The sequence below is a fragment of the Bacillus rossius genome, chromosome 1, assembly GCF_032445375.1.
Source record: "Bacillus rossius redtenbacheri isolate Brsri chromosome 1, Brsri_v3, whole genome shotgun sequence".
In the NCBI taxonomy this organism is placed as follows: domain Eukaryota; kingdom Metazoa; phylum Arthropoda; class Insecta; order Phasmatodea; family Bacillidae; genus Bacillus; species Bacillus rossius.
Genome location: NC_086330.1, coordinates 263,842,009 through 263,862,846, shown reverse-complemented (window position 1 = coordinate 263,862,846; position 20,838 = coordinate 263,842,009).

Here is a 20,838-nt window from a genome sequence, read left to right as displayed (position 1 = left end):
CTAGACATCAAGGAGAAGGAAGTTTATCTTTCATGTTAATGCTTCTCAGCTGTCTCAAAGCATATTATTTGTCTGAGTAAAGTTATTATTTTTTAAATCCACCTGATAAAAATATTGTATGTTCTGTTTTATTGACAGAATTTCACTGATTAAATGTAACTCTGAATAAAAATGTCATGACTCAGTAAGTAAAAAATTCTTCATGCAGAGATAGATCTCTCACAAATAATCAGGAGCACTCGGTGAAAACCATCAGATGTCTAGCCAGGAATAATCAGAAACACTTGGAGAAAGCCATCAATATAATATCAAGATTAATCAGAAGCACTCGGAGAAATCCATCAGATGTCTAGTTAGGTATAATCAGAAACACACGGAGTAAACCGCCATAATATTGTCAAGAATAATCAGGAGCACACGGATAAAACCACCATAATATTAACAATAATAATCAGAAGCACACGGAGAAAACCACCATAATATTGACAAGAATAATTGGAAGCACACGGAGAAAACCACCACAAGTTTTCTTTGATATCATAAAAATACAGAAAAAAAAAATTAATAAATAACATAAAAAAAATTAATAAAAAAATTTAAATGACAAAATAAAATACAAAAATACATAAAATTCTGGCTTGTACTAGAACTATATCTTTGCTTAACAATGAGAAGTTCACAAGCTAGCAGAATCTGTTTATGTATTTTTGTATTTTATTTTGTCATTTAAATTTTTTTATTAATTTTTTTTATGTTATTTATTAAATTTTTTTTTTCTGTATTTTTATGATATCAAAGAAAACTTGTGGTGGTTTTCTCCGTGTGCTTCCGATTATTCTTGTCAATATTATGGTGGTTTTCTCCGTGTGCTTCTGATTATTATTGTTAATATTATGGTGGTTTTATCCGTGTGCTCCTGATTATTCTTGACAATATTATGGCGGTTTACTCCGTGTGTTTCTGATTATACCTAACTAGACATCTGATGGATTTCTCCGAGTGCTTCTGATTAATCTTGATATTATATTGATGGCTTTCTCCAAGTGTTTCTGATTATTCCTGGCTAGACATCTGATGGTTTTCACCGAGTGCTCCTGATTATTTGTGAGAGATCTATCTCTGCATGAAGAATTTTTTACTTACTGAGTCATGACATTTTTATTCAGAGTTACATTTAATCAGTGAAATTCTGTCAATAAAACAGAACATACAATATTTTTATCAGGTGGATTTAAAAAATAATAACTTTACTCAGACAAATAATATGCTTTGAGACAGCTGAGAAGCATTAACATGAAAGATAAACTTCCTTCTCCTTGATGTCTAGCGAAGCCATCCTTGTTTTGCGAACGTTAGTGAGCATCCCGCATACCACATAAAAGAACTAGATAAATTATGACTCAACACAACACGTGGCAACATCTCATGCTAATAATCGAAACCACATGAAACAATTTCATTTGTATGAGGTAACTTAATTCTTGCTGGTGAAATATTTAGAAAATACTATTTAAGTAATGTATCTAATTTAATTCACTCAGTTTGCATCTGACAATAGTCTCAGTAACTAATATGAATCCTGATTCGGTGACTGTTGCTGTATTGAAAGGACACAGGTGTAAGTTTTGCAGCAAAGAATTTATCTTGAGAAAGAATGGAAGACAACATGAGAAGAATGACTGTGTTAAAAATCCACTACGTAATATGATAAGTTGTGTTAGATGTAGCAAGTCGTTTACGCGGAGAGAGAGCTTAAAAAGACATGACAGAACTTGTAACGCCAAGCCTGCGTACAAGCTAGAGGACAACGATGGCTCTACTAGGCTAAGGAAGAGCGATTTGCATTACGACAATAATTTTCCTTGTCTTGGGAGAGATTATGTTCGCGGCTCTTCCAATCTCGACAAAAAACTTAAATTGACGGATGATGATGATTTATGGAAGAATGAAGACAATGGAAGAATCCTTAACGTGAAAAGTGAGAATACATTCCAGCCGAATTCAAGTAGATCTTTCCTACTCTGTAAAAATGATGGACTCCTAAAAAGGAAGCATGAAGACGATGAAGACACTTCGACATCATCGGCATCGAATTCTTACGGTAATCTGGGTGAAGATGATGCCTTCTACGGTAATTGCTACAGCGACTCTGAGGCTGTTGACAAAGACATAGACTCTGATGAAGCAGCTAAAGCAGGCAAGATCGAAGACTGAGTCGGTGTCCTGAGACCGAAACGATGGAAACGTCGAGATATATTAAATAAATCTGATCAAGCATGTGATGTTCACTATCTCGATAATGAAAGTTACCCTGAGGTTGGTGTTAAAACGGAATACACCAGAGATCATAATATTTATAATAAACAAGCAAGTAAAATTGTGGTAGAAGAGATTGATTACACATCATGGAAAGATCCAAACATATTGGTTGACCGGCTAAGACTTCTACATGGCTCGCTTTGTGCAGGAAACTATTCGTGCATCAAAGAAATATCCTTCATACTCAAAGAACTGAGGAAAGCTGGCTACATACAATAATGGCTTGTTTTACTTGTATTTGTATAATGTACAGAAATAAAAAATTTGAATTATAAAAATTTAATGTTTTTATTTCTTGTATTCAGATTTCTAACTAAGACTAAGTTCTCGTAACTTGTGCTTCCAAATGTGCTTCCTTTTCGTCGATGGTGCTGCCTTTTCGTTGTCGGTGCTTCCAAATGTGCTGCTTTTTCGTTGGCGGTGCTGCCTTATAGTTGTCGGTGCTTCCAAATGAGCTGCTTTTTTCTATGGCGGTGCTGCCTTTTCGTTGGCGGTGCTGCCTTTTCGTTGTTGGTGCATCCAAATGTGCTTCCTTTTCGTTGGCGGTGCTGCCTTTTCGTTGTCGGTGCTTCCAAATGTGCTTCCTTTTCGTTGTCGGTGCTGCCTTTTCGTTGTCGGTGGTTGTCGGTGCTGCCTTTTCGTTGTCGGTGCTTCCAAATGTGCTTCCTTTTCGATGCCGGTGCTGCCTTTTCGTTGTCGGTGCTTCCAAATGTGCTTCCTTTTTGATGCCGGTGCTGCCTTTTCGTTGTCGGTGCTTCCAAATGTGCTTCCTTTTCGATGCCGGTGCTGCCTTTTCGTTGTCGGTGCTTCCAAATGTGCTTCCTTTTTGATGCCGGTGCTGCCTTTTCGTTGTCGGTGCTTCCAAATGTGCTTCCTTTTTGATGCCGGTGCTGCCTTTTCGTTGTCGGTGCTTCCAAATGTGCTTCCTTTTCGATGCCGGTGCTGCCTTTACATTGACGGTGCTTCCAAATGTGCTTCCTTTTCGATGCCGGTGCTGCCTTTTCGTTGTCGGTGCTTCCAAATGTGCTTCCTTTTCGATGCCGGTGCTGCCTTTTCGTTGTCGGTGCTTCCAAATGTGCTTCCTTTTCGTTGCCGGTGCTGCCTTTTCGTTGTCGGTGCTTCCAAATGTGCTTCCTTTTCGATGCCGGTGCTGCCTTTTCGTTGTCGGTGCTTCCAAATGTGCTTCCTTTTCGTTGGCGGTGCTGCCTTTTCGTTGATGGTGCTTCCTTTTCGTTGTCGGTGCTTCCAAATGTGCTGGCTTTTCATTGATGGTGCTGCCTTTTCGATGATGGTGCTTCCTGTTTTTTTTTTGATTGTGCGTAGTACAATATGTAGTGATTGAATATTTACTAGTTTAAAAACCTCTTGGTGTTACTAAAATATTTTTCAAGGTCACTTGGTCCTTTAGTAAGTATAAAAAATGTCACGAGGGATTAATTGAATATAATTAGCTAACGACGAAGTTCATGCGGACCTGAAATGACTAGCCTATACGTCTGATAATGACGTGACTCGGTCTCATGGACTGAAGACAATTGATCTATATGTATGGCTTTGTACATGAACAGCTTATATGTTTTTCAGATTATTGAAAAATTAGACTTTCATAATAGGCTAATCGGCACTGTATTAATTCGTTGGTCAGGTATATTGACTTGAGTTGTTTTTCGTAGAGTGAATGATTAATAAACTCCGTGAAAGGTAATGGAAAACAGAATCTAAAATTTATTTCATAATTAGTTACAACTGTCACTGGTCAAGAATCGAACCGTGGACAGGGATCCATCGATTCAATATGTAAATTAATAATTGATTTCCTCGGAGACTTTTGGTATTTTCCCCGCATTTCTAGCTAAATAATTACATGATTTCAAGATGGCGGCCAAATTTCAAGATGGCGGGCACCTCGGTAATAATAAATGATTACTGCACTGTAACAGGTTAGAATAAAACTATCATGATGGAAATGTACTCTATAATACAAGTACACACAAGATGGTGTCCAGCAGCAGACGAAAACATGATGAAGGGCAATGACCGCTAGCATGTACTAAACATAAAATGACGGATCCATGATGGACGACAAGGACAAAGACAAATTACAAGGACAAAGTCGAATTTCAAGGTCAAGGTCAAATTTAAAGGTCAAGGTCAAATTTCAAGGTCAAGGTCAAATTTCAAGGTCAAGGTCAAATTTCAAGGTCAAGGTCAAAGTTCAAGGTCAAAGTTTAAGGTCAAGGTCAAAGTTCAAGGTCAATGACAAAGTACAATGTCAATATAAGAGGTCAAAGTTATGGTGAACAGAACATTATACTAACATGTCGTCAGCACACTCTAGCAGACGAAACCAAGATGGCGGCCTCCAGCAGACAAAGACAAGATGGCGGACATGACGTCATACCAGCTGATGGTAAATACCTTGTTATTGGTGGTGGTAGGTCAGTCTGTAGGTGGCTTCTGTGGAGGAAGGATCTGATGTGATATTTTTTTTGCCCTCACCGGTTTCGAACCAAGGACGGGAATCGATATAATCAATCAGAATTCTAAAAAGTTAATTTTTTTTGATGAATTTTGGAATTTTTCCCGATTTTCTAACATAAAAATTACGGATTTCCAAGATGGCGTCTAAATTACAAGATGACGTCTAAATTACAAGATGGCGACTAAATTTCAAGATGGCGACCATAACGATAATTGCAACATTAATAGGATCCAATATGGTGGTCGTAACGTAAAGTGTAAGAATGGCATGGTACTCAACCAAGATGGCGGGTGTAAAGAAATATGCAACATTTATATAATCCAAGATGGCTACCGTAACGATAACTGCAACAGTGGTTTTTAATATTTTTTTTTTAGTTCGATCAAATGATTTTTATAATGATTTTTAAATTTTTTCCCGATTTTCTAACATAAAAATTGCGGATTTTCAAGATGGCGGGCGTAACGAAAATTGCAACGGTGACGTCATAATCCTAAAAGAGGCTTAACTGAGGCTTGAGTTAAGGATGCTTAAGCCTCTATCAGGAATTTCTAGCTGCTGGGATTTTTACGGAATAAAACGGGAAATTTTCCCTCGAAACGGGAATTTTTCCCTCGAAAACGGGAAATTTTTTCTTAAAACGGGAATTTTTGAGTCATTTTGAGTCAATTTTGAGGAATTTTGAGTCAATTTTGAGGAATTTTGAGGAATTTTGAGTCCAAGATGGCCGCCGTGACGTCAGAGATGGACGTGACGTCAGAGATGTGGCTCGGCTCCCCGCTCCACAGCCAGAAGCCAGTTTCAGGACCGGCTATCATATACTACTCCCATAAAAGCCTTCATCTCTATTACATCCGTCGAACGTGCATCTCTAAGGCGATTAAATTGAGGTCTTACAAGTTCAATATGTTGGTTTGTCCATGCAACAACAGAGTCGAGTATTGACTCATCAAAAAGAATAAGCCAGGTATCTAAAATGGTTTCAGCATTCATTGCTGTTCCTATAACCCCAGGGATGTGTAATAACAAATTTTGCTTACCTCTTCTCCTCTTGTTCGGACATGGGCATTTGTTCCATTGGTACGAATCGACGATCTTACCATTTTTCTTACGGTTTGCCATGTAGTAAGATGCATTACCGGGATCATCACCATCTGATTCATTACAGCTTTGCTCAGTGTCTGAATTTTCCTCTCGCTCGTGTATCTGATCTTCACTATCAGAATCAGATTGTTCTCCAAAGTCCTCATCTCCCGAAGTATCATCAAACAGCATACTATGGATTTTCTTGACGTCTTCAGGATTATCCAAGTTATAAATTATTTTTTCCCCAGCCATCCTGAAACACATATTGTAAAACAAACACATGAAGTCGCGCCACACCTACTAGGTGATTCTATTTTTTCAGTAGTTAATGTTAAATTCACAATATTAGCTAATAAGTGTGTAATTGAATAGAATTAATAAGCAATTTGGTGAAGATAGCAATTGAAAATATCATAGTCGAAAAACTTACGTCAGTAGTCGCGCTGCACCTGCAGGGTGAAAATGGCTGCCACAGCCTTGAAGTAACTACGTCAACAGTCATGCATGAACTAACCAGAGAAGAAACAAAAGTTAGGAAGCTAGACGATAGCAGCCCCCTCCCCGACACACGACCTCGTGCAGGGAACATAAACAAGATAATAATGCACCTGTCAGGCGCGCGCGCCTAACGGAAGGTTAAATAAACATTTAGTTTTGCATTGGCTTCAAGTGACTAATTCTTAGCTCCAAATGGTTTACTGAAGACAGAGATCAGTTAGATCCGTTTCCTACATAGCCTTTTTCTTCCAGACAGAGGTTTTCGATATCGTGTGTAAAAGACAGTTTCACTTCGTTAGAAGTGTAAATTGTAGCAGCTGATGGCTTGAAAACGCACTTCTAATCGTGGTACTCGAACGAATACGGTTTACCATAAACACATACTGTATAGACCCAAGTTATATATTAAAAGTCCGTACGTTGCAACTTCATCAGTAAGCTGATTGATAATGTTCTGCTTGATATCGTCAAGAAAATAACCAAAAGTCTTTCTTCTCACTAAACGTATTAAGAAAATAGTAGTCTTTCAATATTCCACGAAATACAGATTGCGCCAAGCGGAATCCATTATAATTTGCCTAAAATGCACCGAGCACTATTGCACTGCAATGCACTATTATATACTACTGTTGTCCTCTGCCCACAGACTCCCTTACTAGAGGCCAGCAAGTCGGATGGCGTCAGGCGCAGGCTGGTCCCTACCGCCGCTACCCGCCTATCCCTGCAGCATGGCAGGGTTCAACCTGAGCCGCACGCCGCCACGTGGAGCCCGCGGCCCGCCAAGTTCTCTGCGCCGTCCGCAACCTATTCTACGTCCTTTTCGCGTCATAAATGTTTCACATCAATTTTTCTCGAAAAATTCAGCCTTGAAATTTTACTCCAATCGCGCTCAAACAAGGTTTCACTTCAAAAATATTCTAAAACTTACTATAATTATCAACAGTACATAAAATAATAATTTAAATGATAAAAAGGCAAGTAGTGTCAATCTGGCAACAGTGGGGGTCATTTGCTCTGTACTGCAGTCTAAACGCGAGACGGCCTCTGGACTGGTGCTGGTCTCGCTCCAGTAGCGCCTGGGAGGTATGCCGCTGCGCCGACCTTGCAGAGCGCAGGGTGGCCTGTCGGGAGGTAAACTGCTATGGTTCGTTTCAGCTAAGCTCCGAATGAGTGAACCCAACTGCAGGCAACCATTCCTGTTCACATAGGCGCAACTTCTCCATAAACACAGCCTGATTTATAACTTATCTTACGAAAGTCATATAAAAGTAATGCCACAAAAAAAACTTTACAACCATTTAACAAATGTTATCGATACTTCTTTATGGATAACACAGACCAACAAGAAAGAAAAAAAAATTGTGCCTAGGTTTTTCGAACTGATTTTTGCTATATTTGTGGCGCTAAATATAAATATGAAATTAGTTTTTTTTATCAGCTCTACTATTTGAGATTAGTGTGAAAAAATAAGAAAAACCGCATGCTTGACTCCAGCCACTTCGTCACAAGCATACCCCAGGCTGGGAATCCCCACTTCGTGCGACATGCGCATGCTATCTCGAACACAAGCGCCGGCGTCGCAAGTGGACGGGAAAGTTTGGTGCAAAGATTATTCCTTAGGAAAATAGTACAAGCAAAATAATGTAAATAGGTACAAAATATTTACTGAAATTTCTAACAGTGTGGAAACAATGCTGAAAATATCTTGTAACGCTTAAGAGAATTTACTCAATATTAAATTTTGATATTGGAGGATGTTTTTACACAACATAATGTTTTAAACCGTGAAAAAAAGAAGATTATATAATTTTCAACTATTCAACTTTATTTTGTTTTATATTATGCTTATCAATTTTCCTTGTTGATACTGTAAAGCTATTCAGGGTAAGATTTATAAATAACTTTAATTAATATAAGTTCAGGGACAACATTAAGTATGGATGCCCAGGCAGGAATCCGAACCCAGTATTATTGCGAACATTATTTTTGTAGCAATACAGTTGCTTTCAATAAATATACATATGAAACAGGTTTAAAAAACATTTCTTAGAATTTTACAAATTATCTAATTTTACCTGAATATTTCAGTTCTGTTTCCAAACACAAGCTGTAGTTACCTACGCTTCACTCGGACTAAGCTTTATTAAAAGTGAATTTTAAAAATGAACCTTTAAATACAGAAATTATAAAGTTAAATAAATAATCATATTATAAATACAGTTATATTTGATTTAGTGAAACATAACTTTGATTTTTATTTAATTTTTTTTTCACTTTATTTCATTCTTAATTAACTTATTTCATTACAATACAGTGAGGAGTGCGAACTGTGGACTTGACATATACCTAGTGATTTGTGAACGGACATTAAGTGTGGTGATATAATTAGTTATGTAATTATTAGTAGCAAATAAAACTCTATAATATGAATTGGGCTATCTTCACGAACCCGTTTTCCCCACTCGTAACAATTTATATTGAACTTATATTTTGCATTTGATGCGGAAGTGCTAGTAATCTAATAGGTGAGTTCCAGGTAATGGAAAAACCCTGAGTTGAACTTGCAAGTGTGCCATAAAGGCAAGTAGATCGTAGTAGGTGAGTTCCAGGTAATGGAAAAACCCTGAGTTGAACTTGCAGGTGTGCCATAAAGGCAAGTAGATCGTAGTAGGTGAGTTCCAGGTAATGGAAAAACCCTGAGTTGAACTTGCAAGTGTGCCATAAAGGCAAGTAGATCGTAGTAGGTGAGTTCCAGGTAATGGAAAAACCCTGAGTTGAACTTGCAGGTGTGCCATAAAGGCAAGTAGATCGTAGGCTTCACGGCCATTGTCTAAATAAATATCCTGGCGTCCGAGGTTGTGACGGGTTGAAGTGGTGGATTGTATAGACGTTTAGCTCTGCATTTCAGCAGGCATCTTCAGGGTTGAAGTATTCAGTTTCAAAGCATCGCGAAATGTCTGTACAGTCCACCACTTCAACAGGTTTAACCTCGTAAGCCAGGGTATTTTTTAATAAAGTGAAGTATTTTGAAGATGGTGCGTCATCTGTCACTTCTGTCTCGTCGTTGTCAGCCCACTGTGTTCGTCTGCGCAGTGACATTGTTCTGGTTCCTTCCTTCCACGGAATACTGTGTGCTGTCTATATAGATACATTCAACATTTGGCATCGGATGATTTTTGCTTGTTTTCTGCGTGTATCCGTCTTTCTTCGTCCGTTCTTTGAGAATGTACAGTGCGAACTAACAATGACGTATGTCCAACAAAAGATTTCAATCAATTCTACCCCCACTGCAAGAACCGTTCAAATAACGTCCTCCTTGTTGTAAACAGAAAGTACAACAGAATTATTGACGTTAACCATTACGTAACTGTTTCGAAAACAAACGTATACAGTTACGGAACAGACAGCGACAAGGACTAGTATATGAATGGGAGGGGGTAGCCAAGTCAGTAACGAAGATCAAGGCTGCCAATGCCTGGACGGCCGCGTCAAGAGTCAAGGCTGATTGGCGGCTGGAGGTGAGACCTGTCCACTAGGATGCAAGTCTCAACTGCACTAGCCTCGTCTTGTCGTGACTCCAGCTCAAGACAACCCGCCTTCCGCCAGTATAGGCACCATCACGTTAAAATAACACGGGTACGCGATATAGACTCCCGCCTACTTGTGGACTACGAACGCTGCCGACTACTAGACGGCACGACTACTGTTCAGTGCTGGGAAATAGCGTTATTCTGTTCTACTATACCCATGAGCCGAAGCTGTCAAGATGGAGGGCTTGCCTGTGTGGCAGCATGCACCCGTATACGTTCATGGTTGTGGACATCGGGAAACACACCAAAAATATTGGTGTGGCAAATGAAACGTCACAGTGAATCTTTTGTGGAATATATTTTATATACAATAGCCTTAATGTTAAATTATCACAAATTCAAAAATAAGTGTTTAAACTAGCTTAATTACATTAATGATGTGACATCTCGAGCACAGTTATGCGTTTCTGTACCAGCACAGCAAAGTCCATAATGTCAGTAAAGCAAGTCTGTAGCTCAGATTAATTCACATCTCGTCAGTTTATCAAGCATTTTCCCTTTATATATATATATATATAATTCATTATTGCATTATATAAACTGCACTTGATACGAAAATGTTATTTTTAATTGTATTTGAGTCTCAAACTGCTGTAAAAATCTTCCATGCATATTTCTGTCCGTTTGTTCTGCTATTTCATATTAGGTAAGCCTATGGCAATTTTAATAAAACTTTAATTTAAAATAAGCAATACAAATAACAAAGTAATTTTTATACAATAAGGTGCGTGTACCTATGTACGCGCATCAGGATGTACACAAATATTTATATTTCATTTAATAAACTACTTATCAAATTTTGACAACATAACTTTTGTAATAACATAAAGAATATAGAGTTAAATACCAGTACATATTATATTAACATAAAAGCTAAGTACTCGGTATTGCCTGGGCTTTACGTAGTGTGAAGTCTTCGTTTTTTTAAAGAGAGTAATTAAAACAAACATTTATAGTTTTCTTTCAGAAGTCAAACAACTCTGGTGAATGGGAAATTAGGTTGTTTTTTTAGAAATCAGATTAATATAATAATTTTTGTCCTCTTCTAAATATATATTGTGCAAATTATTTTTAAGAGTGGAAATGTGGGATGGGTTTATATTTTTAATATTATTAAGCCAATTATATACTTTTTGATTAAATGTTGACGTTAAATTATGTCAAGTGTACTAAATTACTTTTCGAAAGAAGAAATATCAAGGGTGGTTTTTATAAATCTCATGTAGACAGTCATTTTACTCTTTTGTCGAAATTTTATAGACTATTTGGTCAAGTGTGCAAAATTTCGTTAATAATACGAGAATTCCGCTTTAAGGATTAGGGAAAAGGGATGCGAGTGGTTTTTCAAAATTTAATGTAGACAGGGGCATTCCTTAAGTTTTGTAAGTGAAGAGTGCCAAATGTCATTCAGATCGAAATAAAACTGTAGATTAATATAACTAACAAACCATTTTAAACACTACTTTATACATCCAATCAATCACGTCAATAATGTCGCTCTGGTTGTAGAGCGCGCCCGTGGATTGTCCCCAGTATCAGGTAAAACCACGACACGTCTGTCAGGCGGGAAACAAGACAGCTTTCATGCCTACTGCGTATGAGAGGAAAAATTCCAAAAGAATCGTTAATTGACATGAGAACTGTTTATTTTTGCACAATAAATGTGTAAAAATACACAAACTGTATTTTTTTCCCGAATGACACAATGTAAAAATACACTAACACCGAATGTGTAAACAGAGAAAAATATTTTACATTTAAGAACCGCGCCCCTGCAGACTCGGCGGCTCCGCTGCCTCGAGCTTGTGCAGAGAAACATTTCCTGTACTTTTACGAACTGTCCGTTGGAAGCCAGTTTGTAACACCACAAGGAAGATATTGTAACTTTGTACAACACGTGGCTATGGTAATTTTTGCATTTATGAAATACGTTTTTCGAGATGATAGATTACTGAGTATTACTTACGAAAATGGGCACATATTTTTATATTTTAATAATTAATGTTTCAATGAAACATAAAATTTTTTAAACTGTGGAAAAGATAATCGAATATTCAATAAATGGACTTTAGTTTGTTTTATCGTGCTTATTATGTGCGCAGTTCTTACGGATGGCTATTCGGGGAACGGTTTACAAATAACTAACTATTGGAGGTACTGGAACAACACAAAGCATGAATGTCCGGGTAAGAATCCTAACACAGTATTACTGCGAAACTATTTTTTTAGTAATACAGTTGTTTTAGTGTAAATGTACAAATTTACAAATATGTGGAATTGTACATGAATACATCGGTACTATTTACTGTTTAGATACCAGCAACATTCTCGTTATTTTCCATCTACAGGATATAATCTATATTCCTGTACAAAAACCAGGTCGGTTTCATTTGTTTATTGGCTGCTCTCACATAGTAACTCCTATCATGATTGGCCAAAACGCTTTTTTCAAGTTCGTTATTGGATTCGAGTCCTTCCCGTTATTTAATAGAGGTTATTAAGTTATCTAACTATTTGCAGTCTAGTCTGTTCTTGAATAACAACAAGGATTCATTGGCTGCGCTATACTAGGAAGACACCCTCCTGTCTTACTGGCTGCTCCCCGCATTGGTCACCTGGAGGCTTCTGCCCTGGGCGCTGATTGGCCAGCTGTGTTCCGCCATGTTGCTGGCCAGTGCGGCGTGAGTGGCCGGACGAGTGAGCGGACGACACATTTGTTCCGCTCTTGAATGACTGCGTTATGGAAACGCCTTCATTTACATAGAAAACTATTTTTTACAAAAAAGAAGAAATATATTTCAATTACTTCAAAGCTAAATTCTTGCAAAAAAATTGTTTCATAAAGATATCAACGAAAATCACTGAAGCAGTTGAATAATTTTTTTAATGACAAAATTGTTTTAAAGTAAATTTTGAGGTACAAGCCAAAGTATTGTAAACATAAATAATAATTAGTAAGAAAACAAACTATGTTAACTTAACTAGCCATTAATTATTTATTACTTAAATGTCGCTATTGATTTGAGAGTACAGAAACAAATTTCATTTAAAAAAAACACATCCCCCCCTTCCTATAAAAAAATATTTTTACTGTAAAGTATTCTTTTGCATGGCAATTTTCGTACCTGTAGCATATATTCTGTATATATTCAGTGAATATGTTAGCTAATGTAGGAGTCTGAAGATTCTGTTGTTTATACGCTGAGGGACTGCGAAATAATTGTTGTTACTACAAAATGCATCGATGTTCGTTAGAAATAAGTTTAATTATTGTGTATGACAGATTATATCGACTTTATTTGAAAGTCTGCTTTAAATCTGTGGATTGCTAACAATTCTGCAACGCAGTTCGTTTGCAAGATATCAGAGTTCATTGACCATGTATTGTCCACGAGGCAGATGTGTTACAGAAACTGCAGAACTATGACAAGGACCTGGTAAAGTCTGGGAAAGACAGGCCAGTCCTCCACGGCCTCGGGATTGTGTCTCCTGTCTCGTGCTGCGTGACTCATGCCCTACGAGACGTCTCAACAGGACTGACAGGACTCGTTAGTTCTTCGGCTGGTAGTTTTGTGTTGGTTTACAGTCCTACAGATAAACTCTAGACCACAATGTACAGGTTTGCGTAATATTACAAATAACTAGGATTATAGTTATCAAAATATTTTCTTGTAAATCTTGTAATTTTTTTTGTAAATTATAGTTTTTTTGTTCTTGTTTATCTATCTTTGTTTTTAAATTTAAATATAGTATGTGTACTTTTTCTCTGTATGAAATCAGACCACCATTTAAGAGCACATATCGGGAAAAAAATTATACATTATATTCCGTAGTTTAAGTGTGTGCTATTTTCTTAGATTAGTCTTTTTTAAGTGATAACGTATTTGTTTTTTATTTAGTGTTTATTTTTGTTTGTAAAAGTAATATATTTTTTAATATGTTTTTAAGTGTAAGACAAGACGGTGTCCACACCTTAACTTCGCCTCACGTAAGAATAATACGAATAAGTAAATATAACTGTGTGAAATGTGCAATCCATTCTTAAGGAACATACACATCTGATAATTTAAAGTATTTTTGTCTTCCAAATCATGATAAACATGGAAGCACGGCACACATTTTGTAAGGCCCAGATAAACCTGTAAAAGTGTATGTATTAGGTACATGGAATGGTTTGCATGTACTACTCAAGACAAATATTTGGGCAACTAATTTTGAAAGAAAAAAAATCCTTACAAAACGTGTACAAGATTTTTCCAGAGCAAGCTCAGAGGACGCCGCGATAGCGAAATGAATGAGCTGGTTCTCCCAGTGTCCGCCGACACCCTCGCTGCGGGCAGGTGCGCTGCACACTACAGCCTACACCACACACAGTCAGCCAGCAGGAGGCCAGATACAGGTCGCCGGAAGTGATCCAGAGCGCATCCTGCGGCGAGCAGGTGCAGTTTCCGGTTCCTGTCATTGTGTTGCCGCGCCGTGTCGGCCTTCAGAAGCAGTGGCGCGACCAGGAATATTGCTCGCGAGGGTCCGACCAGTGCCAAGCATTTCGCAGGTATGTCTATGCATGTACATATCATAAACCTTAAATATCAGTTCATTAACACCGAGCCCAAAAATACTTGAATATAACATTATACACATATAATAGATATTTGTGAATAATGTTTTACTTGGAGAATGTTATCTGCAAGAGAAACGCTGAATTACGTTAATTATATCCAACAAAAACTTGGGCCTTAAAATAAAAATAATAGTAATAATTTTGCGGAATTTAAAATGCTTTAAGAATGTTACACATTACTTTTGAATCGTGATTTTTATTTGTAGGTTTACCAGTTGGCTTCTCCATCCGTAAATTATTAATTTAATTACATTATCATCGCGTACGGAGACTGATCGTACACTTCGCCTCCAATCATTTTACAGACTAACCTTATTCTATGGAGAGAAAAAATTGGTTGTCTGTAAAGTCTGTTTACGGACGATAGTTTAACGTGACGTCATAACAAAACATTTATGAAATGGTTGCATACTTTTATGAATAAAATTGAATCATTTTTATTGAATTATCACTATTTTGTATGGATACAAAGAAGGAGTGAAATGAAATCTACAATTTAAATTATAAATTTACTTTTATTTGCACTCATTAATTCAAATATGTTTATTACTTTAACGAACAGATTATTTTAACTATAACTTTTATACATGTTTGCTATTTAACTTCTTCCAATAGGACGATGATAGGAAAAGTAGGAAACGAATGGGAGTGTTTCAAGTTTAATGTGCCTCGAAAAAGTCAAATCGATGGTTGTTCCAATCGAGTGGAAGAGAGATAGATGCGGCGCGACAACGGGCGTAACGGGACAAAGCGTAACGGGACAATGTGCGTAACGGAACAATGAGTCATCCTTTTTCGTGCGTGCAGCCGGCGTTCATAGATTTATTAGACGCTGTCACGTCAAAAAAGTGTATCAAACAAATAAACAAACGTTCATACACAGAGGATATTCATTATTAACGTTATGTTTTAAGAAAGCTTAAAATTTTGAAAATTGTTCCACAAACGTATAGAAATTTTGATGTTCACGGTAATATGATATAAAATGTAGGTACTGCAACAATAATAGAAATAATAATTTACTAGCAACATATTAATATTTGGGATATATTTGCGCTCACTCCTACAAACTTAAAAAGGTTCCTGTATTCAAACACAAATAATATAACAGTAGTATAATCAATAGTGTAAAATCAATTTAAATGGACATTCTCACATATTTTTTTGTTTCTTAAAGGGATATGCAGATTAAATTATACAGGTTGAGTCTGAATTCGGCCGAAAAACTGTGGCTACAGAGTTTATCACAACAGTGCTACAACAGTAGTTCGAAACATGCATACAACTTATGGTCTAACGTGCTTTCTAGTGCTGGTATAGTCTTTGAAGTTGAAGTTGAACATTTGTGTTATAAATAATACAGAAAACATTTAAGATGTAACAAACAATAAGCGTCTAGATTATGTTTATTTGAATATTGTTTTACAACCACTGCGAGTTTTGCCGCTGTCGCAAAATTATTTAATTGAAATAATTGAGGGTAGAAACACGTCACAAAAAAATACGTGAAAAATAAAGGTGTTTTACAAATCCAAACGTACTAAACACTATAGCGCGTCTCATCCGTAGATTGCAGTTTGCATTTAAATGGGCATTTCCTCTCTTTTTTTTAATGCAGGATATCTGATATTAGTGCTGTCCTTGTTTCATTGCGATCTGTTGCCAGGTATACGCAAAAAGCGGCAGCATTTTAGACACAACTTTATAATTTATTGACTATTTTTTATTAATAAAACTTAGAAATTTTATTTTTATTTGGAAAGAGAGTTTTGGGAATACATGCTTGTAGTATTTCACCAAGACTCATGGTAGTATTCAATTCTAACTTCTAGGATGCCAAATTAGTTTCAAGCGTTTTTGGTCGCCAAACTTTATTTATTTTAATATTAACCATTATAGCTCTAATTAACCGTAAAAACGATTGATGTAATGCCTTATTATTTTATTAATATTATAAGTGGCCGACTGCAACAAATAATTTCTCCTGTAAAATAATAATTGGTGTTTAGAATTGAGTTTTTGTTTTATTTCAAAATGTTTACAAAGGACACTATTTTATGGTCTCGAAAAATCAACAAATAGGTAAAATTTAATACATTATAAATATAAATGACATACAAAATAAACTTTGTGATGCTAACAATCTGGCTAGTATAAATGTGGCGACAGGGACTACCATCTAAAGCCTGTATTCCACGATGGAAGATTCCTTGGAAGGTCTTCCATGGCAGCTGGCATGGAAGGTTCTGTGGAAGAAATATCGGAGCGCTGGCCGTTTCCATGGAAGTTTTTGTAATCGGTCGCGTTTGAATTTCCATGGAAGGTTTCATAAAATGTGAAAATTTTAGCCAATCAGAATGAAGTAGTGTGCCCCTAGTAGAGGTGTAAAAGTAACGAAAAAATGTGTACCCGTATGTATTCGTTACTATAAAAATTAGTACTCGTTACTTTCGTATCGTTACTCGTTACTTCTGATACCGCATGACATGGCACATACTATGTTATGTAACAGCATCGAATCAGTCGTATTTCGTACGCGTACAGTATGACGTCGCGTAAATAAAAATAAATCGAATATAAACAATTAAAAATATTTGATAATTAACAGCTTTTGTTAACCAAGAAACAATTAACTCTCATTAGAGCGGCTTTATTATAATATATCTTTTAAGATAAGAACATAAAACGTGAAAATACGCGATTTTAAAAAACAAAAACATACATATTTATAATTTGTAAAAAATACTTTCTTACGTTGTTTCTGTTCGAATCTAAAACTTTGTCTACACACACAATACCTTTAATAAACAGTAAAAAACTTGGACGACGAATTTCCAAATTATACTTTTATTAATAAACAAACATCGTTCTTTGTAAAGCTAGGCCTACACCAGGCACAGTCGTCCTTGATTCTACGTGTAATAGTTTCTTCCACTGAAACATCCATACCTGCTGCCCTGGAGGCTTGGCTAGCAGTTTCGTTGGAAGCTTTTAGAGGAGCATGTACGGAACCTTCCATCGTGGAATACGGGCTTAAGCGTGAGACGGTGGGACAAGTACGCGGAAGACGCTGCACGTGCAGCGCTCAGCCTCTCGAGACTGCCGCAGCGCCGCGCCACCGTCGAGGGCTCTCCTCTCTCCGGCCGTTATTTATCCACGCACTCGGCGACTTTCCCCGGAGCCCCACCCACGTGACTGGCCGCGACTCGCTTTCCCGCCGGCGCCGAGCGCCAGCCTCGCAGCCGCAGCCTTCAGCTGTCTGTGTCTGTGTAGCCCAGCGGTTATCACACGTCTCGTCTATTGTTTCAAGTGAAACTTATTTGGGCGCGATGAGAGTAAAATTTCAAGGCCAATTTAATGTCAAGTTATCATGAACCATTGTTGTGAAACGATTTCTGACGCGAAAAGGACAGAATAGATACTTGGCCAAATATATATAAAGGGATCACTATGCTGTATACGTTGTTGGGCTAGTGAACGTCTTTGTGCAATGATTCGTCCCCCGCAAAAAAAAAAAAAAAAAAAAAGAGAGAGAACCGAGAGAGATAGATGAACGAAAGAATAAGACAGAGAGTGGGCCAATGCGCTTGTTTCAGAAGAAATATATAAGTATCCTATACATTCAGCTGTTAATTCCTTACATTTTATATTTACTACCAGCGCGCTCGTGTTCCTCCTTGTTCAACCAGCAGCGTAGAGAGCGCTATTGAGACAGTCCCAGCATTTCCTGCATAGATAGCGCTACCTGTTATGAATTTCATACTTCATTCAGAGAATTGGAGTGTTCCAAATCGCAGAATTGTTTGAAGAAAAAGTAACACACACTATTTTTCTTTATGGTGTAATTCAACAGTGAGTAATATTTATTTAGAAATTTGTCTCCTTTCTCTATTTCCATCTCTCTGCCGTTTTACCCCTTTCGGCATACTGACGAGACGAGATTTTAATTGCCAACGAAGTTTCACTTTTATCATGTTTACCGAGATACACGCGCTAATTTTTTTTTTTTTTCATTTACTCGTCATTACTATTAGTTAAGGGCTATTTATAGAGACCGGAAAAATTCACGGATTTATTTTGTGCTAGGCGAGAATGCAAATATTTTTACCTCTGAGCTGCATCCGCTAACAATTTACCAGGAGGACTTCCGGCCAATGAGAAACCCTCTTCAGAAAAAATATAAAATCACAGGCTACTACGTTAGAACTCGTAACAAGTCAGCAGCCAATCGGTAATGGAAATTTGTCCGAAGGTACTGAGAAATGTGGAGTCTATCCTTGAGGGCGTTGAATCTACGAATGATACCAGTCAATAGCTTTTTCTTTTTCTGTAGATTGAGCACTATACCTCTTTTGCATTTATTGTCCAGTCCCAAATATCTTCAACAGACATTTACTAAGTGTGATATAACTACTGTAAAACGTCGCGCAAGTGATGACAATTAAAAATATTTACACAATTTTTTACACACAAGATATAACACTTCGGTTATATCTATTGAAAATATTTCCTACTGAACAACAAATCTTGAAAGGAATAGTGTTAAAATAAGATAAATAGCATTTAACTAATAGTATTGACGATAAAGTGAAAAATATCAACCTGGCGAGCGAGACCCACCTTAAAGGGGCAGTATCCTTAATTATTATGTTTTTCGTAATATCATGTTTTCAGTGATTTTTTTTCTTAAATTAGATGTTGACGATGAATTCCTCTGAACTATTTCAAAAATTTTCCAAGGAGAGCCAAAAATCTGCTTTAGGTACTTTTTTCGTTATTTCAAAAAATTTGATAATTTAACCATGGGTAACTGTTTATAAAGGTTTTTTTGACGTGACAACGTCCAATAAATCGATGAACGCCAGCTGCACGCACGAAAAAGTGTCCCGTAACGCACATTGTTCCACTACGATGTGTCCCGTTACGCTCATTGTACGCTTGCGCCGCATCTATCTCTCTTCCACTCGATTGGAACAAACATCGATTTGACTTTTCAATCATTTTTTCGTCGTTTGAATTATTAATATTAAGTAATTTAACGATCGTCCAAAGATTTTTAGCACAATCGGTATGGTTATTTTAAAGTAATGTTGAATTTTCAAATATGTATTTGTACGAACAATGGTGTTTTACAGTTACAAATAATAATCCAAATTACACCCGGGATCTTTTGCACAATGTTTTAAAAATATTGTATCACATTATAAATAAGTTTGGTGTATTTGGGATGCTTATTTGTTATAAAATCGTATTATAAAAACGAAATTATATTATTCCTCTACGGTGCTTCTATCTACGGTGACGGACGCGAACCGAACGAATCGCGCTATCTATCAGCCTTCCGCGGCAACCAGGCATTCGTTAATACGTATTTTCCTTTGTTTATCGCGAGGGGTGTTATTTTTAATAAAATTTCGTGCCCGGGGCCACAATTGCATATCATTTTGAGCACTGGAAGACATAAAAACGTAAAATATTCTCGACGAATTTTAATCTCGGCTCCAGCGCACCACGAGCGTCTGGGTTGGAGATTAAAGCCGAAATTCTTTCTTAAACTTACTAATACTTATTTTATTAACTGCAAGGGCATTATTATCAAATTATACGTTTAATTTCACGACGAACAAACTTCGTCGTTAAATGTGTAATCGCGAAAAAGCGTAAAACATTCCCGACGATCTTGAAGTTAAATAGCAAACATGTATAAAAGTTATAAGTAGTTACAATAATCTCTTCGTTAAAGTAATAAACATTTTTGAATTAATGAGTGCAAATAAAAGTAAATTTATCAATTAAATTGTAGATTTCATTTCACTCCTTCTTTGTATCGATACAAAATAGTGATAATTCAATAAAAATGATTTAATTTTATTCATAAAAGTATGCAATCATTTCATCAATGTTTTGTTATGACGTTGTCACGTTAAACTATCATCCGTAAACCGACTTTACAGACAACTAATTTTTTTGGTCGAAAATTAGATTTTCAATTGTTTCAAAAACATAAATATAAAGCAATTTTTTTTAAGTACAAACATGTAAAGTTTAGAATGTTAATTAACAGTGGGAAAAATATATATGTCATGCAACATTTAAAATCCCCGGAATCTACATAAAAACATAAAAAATGTTTTCACCAAACACGAATATTTTCCCATTCAGAGCCAGGAGGAAATATTATACACTTTTCTGTGAAGGAGGGCGTCCAGTATAACCATTAAAACATTTGTATGAATAAGTTT